This window comes from Meles meles, chromosome 8 (assembly GCF_922984935.1).
Source record: "Meles meles chromosome 8, mMelMel3.1 paternal haplotype, whole genome shotgun sequence".
In the NCBI taxonomy this organism is placed as follows: domain Eukaryota; kingdom Metazoa; phylum Chordata; class Mammalia; order Carnivora; family Mustelidae; genus Meles; species Meles meles.
The window spans coordinates 65,027,609-65,034,615 of NC_060073.1; positions in this window are offsets into that span (position 1 = coordinate 65,027,609).

Genomic DNA, 7,007 nt, shown 5'->3' on the forward strand with positions numbered 1-7,007 from the left:
CCAGGCACCCCAAATCCCATCAGTCTTATAGCCAACCCTCAAGCAGGTGTGTATATCTGTGTATGTACACACACCCACTTCCTTGACCAGTTCATTGTCTCTGAGATTTCCTGAAACTTTTTGTAGGATTTCCTTCCTTCCTTCCTTCCTTCCATCCTCCCTCCCTCCCTTTCTCCCCCCTCCCTTCCTTCCTGCCTCCCTCCCCCTCCGTTCCTTCTTTCCTTCCTTCCTCTTTCTCTTTCTTTCCCTTCCTTCCTTCTTGCCTTCCTTCTTTCCTTCCCCCTTTCCTTTCCTCCCTTCCTTCCTTTCCTCCCTCCCTCCCTTTCCTCTTTCTTTTCTTTCTCCTTCCTTCCTTCTCTCTCTCTCTTCCTTCCTTCCTTCTTTCTTCCTTCCCTTCCCTTCCTTTTCCTTTTTCCTTTCCTTCTTCCTTTTAGCAGGCTCCATCCCCAGGACGCAGCCTGATGCAGGGCTTGATCTCTAAACCTGAGATCTGACCTGAATCAGCTGCTTAGCCAACTGAGCCACCCATGCCCTATCTGTAGGATTTCTGAAAGATTTGAGGACCCCATGTCATATTCTTGGTAAAACTTCAGTAATACCTGTTTCTCTCCTGTTTGGGGGTCTTAAAACTTAAGCTCCTTATCTTAAGTCCTCAGAGGCAAGAGTTTGTGAGAGCTAAATGATTGGTTTTCATTTATTCTTAGTTCATTAGTATCACTAAGCCACTCTGCCAGCAACCTATATTTTTGAGGGCTGAAGTGTATCCAATGGGTTGTTTTCTATAGTGGATTTTGTTGCTGGTGCCAGTACCTCCGTTTCAGTCATCTTTGCTTTTAGGGGTTCTGGGGTAACTTAAAAATAAAGGCATAAATAGGTATAACCCACAGAATCTTAGAATATTTGATTGGGGCCACCTGGGTGGTCTGCCTTTGGCTCAAGTCATGATCACAGGGTCCTGGGATGAGTCCCACATCAGGCTCCCTGCTCAGTGGGGAACCTGCTTCTCCCTCTGCCTCTATCCCTCCCCCTGCTTGCACTTGCCTGTGAGCGCTCTCCCTCTCTCTGTCAAATAAATAAATGAATATTTAAAAAAAGAAAAGAAAAGAATATTTTATTGGTGCCCAGCTCCATGTGAACTAGGATGTGGTTAATAACAATTATTCAATTATTAGCATACATTTATCAATGCGAAACTTTAAGCTAAATGTGATACAAAATGTGTCTCATTATTGTAAACTTTATGAGCAGGCAGCATTGGCCAGGTTGAGAAACCTTCTCAGGGAGGGTGCCTGGCTGACTCAGTCAGAAGGGCATGCAACTCTTGATCTCAGTCAGGGTTATAAGTTTGAGCCCCACATTGGTGTTGAAATTACTTAAAAATAAGATCTTAAAAACAAAAAACAAAACTTCCTTAGGTATGCATGGCTGGTGGGTGATGGAGCTTGGATTTCACGCCCTCAGGTGTTGGTAACTGCATTACTAAGCACTACATTACTTTTTTCTCCTAGTTCCCAGTTTGATATTCTGAAGAAGAATTATATAAAGAAGAAAAAAAATCTCTTCCTGTATTAGCCCCTAGAGCTTTGTCATTAACTTGGAAGTATTTGCCATGGGGTTTCTTCTGACATTGTCTTCATGAGTGTTCCATGCTCATGAAGATACACTCACCATAAATGCAGAAGAATCCAGACATCTTTGAGCATCATAATGTTTGGATCCTTCCCCTTATCCACATCAGATGATACTGATATTAACATTTTATAGACCCTAAATATCAACTGGGAGAAAGATGAAAGCAAACTCTTCTAAGAGCAGAAGCACTGCTGATTATCACCAGTGACCTGATTTCATTGGAAGAAAATGTATATGACATTTTATGAACAATAACATTGTTTCATGTTGGCACACAAGGGAGGACATTTGACTCCAACCCCAGCCACTGAAGACAGAAGTCTAGAATAGCCTCCCTATTCTGATTAAAGCCTTAAAGCATTTGTCTTTAGACAAATGTTTCTCCTGAAACAGAGCTTGAAACAAAGGCTTATATGTGAGGAGTTTAATTTGATATGGTTCTACTGGGAAACAGGAGCAAAGGAAAAAGAATGAAACAGAGCAAATACAACGATGAGATGTTGACTTGACTACCATTAAGGGCAACTGGTTACTCATATGGGAGACCTTTGGAGAAGCTCTGTGCAATGCATTTAAGGACTATCTTGCTCAGGGAAGAAAGAGAGATATTTATCTGTCACTGTCTATCTCCCATTGGTCAAGAGTGGCCCTGGGAACATTTAGGTGTCCTGTAAATGAGTGTTAAGTGAACTCCCACATTTATCCCTTGTGGCAGCTCAAAGGGTCTAGGAGGCTGGAAATGAGAGGCGTGTGGCAGGCCTGAAGCCAGGCACTGTGAGGTCGCATCTATATGAAGGTAGACACTGTGCTCAATGGCTGGATGAAGAGATGAGACAGACGCTGTCCCCCATTCCCCTCTTTACCATTCAGGCCCCCTGATGTTCTCCTCTAGGTTCACCTGGTCAGAGTCGTCTTCTGAGTGCCTGCTGGCTGCACTCTCTGCAGTCATTTAATAATCCAAGAGAATTAGTGAAACAAGTCTCAATTACTGTGGCTGCAGTTGGTCCCAAAGCTGTAACTGATGCTCATCATTGTCTTCCTCTGTCATCCAGTCCAGATTTTCTTACTCTCAGTCCACACTTCAGCCGGTGTTGGTTTCTTGCCTTATGGTGGTACTTGGGGGCAATGACCTTCATCCTAGAAGTGCTTATCATTGCCTTCGCCTTGACAGGTCATACTTACTATAATTGCCTGTCTGTCATTTCCACTGGGTTTGTTCCCAAGCTAGCTCTTAACTGAGCTTTAACAGAAAATTTCACCGTTTTGTAATAACCCTTCTAAGTAATGATGTATACAATATGATCTGTAATCAGCACCTTCTTTGCTAAAAGTGGTTCCCTTGTTCTGAGTCAATGTTGTATGGGCATAGGGACCTTGGAAGCTTTCAGATGGTAGTTCTAGGATAGGCACTGAAGGCAAAATCATATCCAGGGTGGGCATAATTTCACTGCTCTTCCCAGGACTGAATAAGTTTAATTAATGAACTTGTCACCAAGAAGCTAACTGGTTTCTTTAAGGATTGGTGTTATGCTGAGTACTCAGCCTTGGTCTTTGCTTCTGGCTTTTTTTTAAATGAAAAGTTTTATTTTAAAATAACTAGATGTACTTGCAGTCATTAGAGGCAATATAGATCCTATGTGCTCTCTACTCAGTTTCCCTGGGGGAACTGCAGAACTAAAGACATAACATGGATCAACTGGCTTTTTTTCCCACCAAATTTTATTTTTTTAAAACTATTTAATTATTCTTTTTTAGGAGAATAATCTCAAACACAATTTATTTTTATTATTTTTTATTAATTTTTTTTATTTATTTGACAGAGAGAGAGATCATAGGTAGGCAGAGAGGAGGAAGCAGGCACCCCGCTGAGCAGAGAGCCCGATGTGGGGCTCAATCCCAGGACCCTGAGATCATGACCTGATTGGAAGGCAGAGGCTTAACCCACTGAGCCACCTAGGTGCCCCTTAAACACATTTTAGACTGGAGTTCTTTTTAAAAATTTTTTTCATCTTTCTTTTCTTCCAGTTTTTTAAAAATTCTATTAGGTGACATACAGTGTAATATTAGTTTCTGGTGTAGGATTTAGTGGTTCATCACTTATATACAACCCCCAAGTGCTCATCACAAGTGTCCTCCTTAATCCCCATCACTATTTCACTTATTCCCCCACCCACCTCCCTCTGATAACCATCAATTTGTTCTCTATAGTTAAGAGTCTGTTTTCTGTTTTTTCTCTCTCTTTTTTTCCCACTATGTTCGTCATTTGTTTCTTAAATTCCACATATGAGTGAAATATAGTATTTGTCTTTGTCTGACTTATTTCACTTAGTGCAATACTCTCTAGCTCCATCCGTGAGAAGTATACTCTTTAACCCCATCCCCTAGATCCCCCATCCCTCCACCCACCTCCTTTCTGGTAACCATCAGTTTGTTCTCTATTGTTACGAATCTGTTTCTTTGTCTCTCTTTTTTTCCCCCTTTGCTTGCTTGCTTGTTTTTTTTCCCCCTTGAATTTCACATATGAGTGAGATCATATGGTGTTGTTCTTTCTCTGACTGATTTATTCTGCTTGGCATTATGCTCTCTAGCCCCATCCATGTCATTGCAAATGGCAAGATTTCATTCTTTTTTATGGTTGAATAATATTCCATTTTATACTTATACCACATCTTCTTAATCCATTCATCAATCAGTGGACACTTGGGGTGCCTCCGTAATTTGGCTATTGTAAATAATGCTGCAATGAACATAGGATTGCATGTGTCACTTTGAATTAGTGTTTTTGTATTTTGGGGGTAAATACCGAGTAGTGCAATTACTGGGTGGTAGGGTAATTCTATTTTTCACTTTTTGAGGAACCTCTGTACTGTTTTCCACAGTGGCTATTCCAGTTTGCATTCCCACCAATAGAGCAAGATGGTTCCTTTTTCTCCACATCCTTGTCAACACCTGTTGTTTCTTGAGTTTTTTATTTTAGCCATTCTGACAGGCATGAGGTGATATCTCATTTTGGTTTTGATTTGCATTTTCCTGATGGTAAGAGATGATGATCTTTTCATATGTCTGTTGGCCATCTTATGTCTTCTTTGGAGAAATATCTATTCATGTCTATTGCCCATTTTTAAATTAGAGTATTTGCTTTTTAATGTTGAGTTATATCAATTCTTTATATATCTTGGATACTAACCCTTTATTGGTTATGTCATTTACAAATATCTTCTCCCATTCCCAACCTCCCATATCAACCTCCCAAGGTAGGTTGCCTTTTAGTGTTGTTGATTATTTACTTTGCTATGCAGATACTTAAAAAAAAGATTTTATTTATCTATTTATTTGAGAGAGAGAATGAGAGCAAGAGAGAGAGAGAGAGCAGCAGACAGATGGAGAGGGAAAAGCAAGCTCCCTACTGAGGAAGAAGCCTGACATGAGGCTTAGTTCCAGGACCCTGGGATCATGACCTGAGCCGAAGGCAGATGCTTAACTGCCTGAGCCATTCAGGCAGCGCTGTGCAGATGCTTTTTATTTTGTGCAGATTTATTTTTATTTTGATGTAGTCCCAATAGTTTATTTTTGCTTTTATATCCCTTGTCTCAAGGAGACAATATCTAGAAAAATGTTGCTATAGCCGATGTCAGAGAAATTACTGCTTGTGCTCTTTTCAAGGATTTTTATGGTTTCAGATCTCACATTTAGGTCTTAATCCATTTTGAGTTTATTTTTGTGTATGGTGAAAGAAAGTGGTCATTCTTTTGCATGTGGCTGTCCAGTTTTCCCAACACCATTTGTTGAAGAGACTCTTTTTTCCCATAGTATATTCATTCCTCTTTTGTTGAAGATTAATTAACCATATAATTGTGGGTTTATTTCTGGGTTTTCTGTTCTATTCCATTGATCTATGTGTCTATTTTTATGCCAGTTCCATACTGTTTTAATTAGTATTGCTTTGTAATATAACTTGAAATCTGGAATTGTGATGCCTCCAAGTTTTTCGTTTTTCTTTCTGAAGATTGCTTTGGCTATTTGAGGTCTTTGTGGTTCCATAAAAATTTTAATATTGTTTGTTCTGGGTCTGTGCAAAATGCTATTGGTGTTTTGATAGGGATTGTGTTGAATCAATAGATTGCTTTGGGGTGGTATAGACATTTTAACAATACTTGTTCTTTCCCTCCATGAGCATGGGATGTCTTTCCATTTCTTTGTGTCATCTTGAATTTATTTCATCAGTGTCTTATAATTTTCAGAGTACAAGTCTTTCACCTCTTTACTTAAGCTTATTCCTAGATGTTTGATTGTTTTAAATTGTAAATTGGATGGTTTCCTTAATTTCCCTTTCTTCTCCTTCATTATTTATGTATAGGAATGCAGCAGATTTCTATACATTGATTTTGTATCCTGTGACTTGACTGAATTCATTTATTAGTTCTAATAGTTTTTCAGTGGAATCTTCAGGGTTTTCCATATAGTGTCATGTCTCGTTTTTGTTACTGACTTTTTAGACATTTAGCAAGAGCAATAAATAGATTAGCTTTAGCAAGAGGGAGCCTATACTGTGGATCCCATGCATAGCCTCCATCTTTGCCATTACAGCCACTCAACAAATGGGCCCATTGTGCTAGCACTGGGGTAGTTGAGGAGAGACTGACTGACAGCCATAGGCAGGATCATCCTCTCTTTGGTTTTTGAGCACCTTCTCTATGGTGGATGCTCATCTGTGAACATTATCTTCAAATACAGAGACATTCATACTGACTCCCACAGGTCTATCCAAAGACTCCTACAGGTCTATCCAAAAACACCATCTCTTTGCCCAGATTTCCTTAGTACAATCTTTCATTATTGGGCTCAGGAAAAATCTAGAACTGTACCTCAGGCCTCACAAAATGATGAATCAAGAATATTGATTGTAGCTCTGTTCACTGGGAGGATTTTCCCTTAACCTTTACAGGTTAACTAACCTTTATAGTCATCCCTGAGTCATGAAACAGCTGTCCATTTTTGACTAGTATCAACAAATTGCACCAAGCCATCTCTGAATTAGGTTTGGGTTTTTATCTTCTCTGTCAATATGTTATGTGGGCTGATCCCCCTCCCCACAAAGCCACAGGTATGAGGTGAGGAAGAGGTGTTAGTGCAGTGCAAGTAAGTGACACGGGAGTCTGGGCCAATCATAACTGTGCTTTCTAGACCTGTTTGGGCCCAATACCAAATGTGCCATTTCCAACCTATAGTAGGATTGCTGCTGCAGTTCTTATGGCTTGGTGGATCTAATATTCTTCATAGTGGGCAATTCCAGTTGTACAGTAACTTGGTGTATTAATTTCCTGTGGCTGCTGTACCAAATTACCACAAACATCGTGGCTTAAAACCTTGGAAAT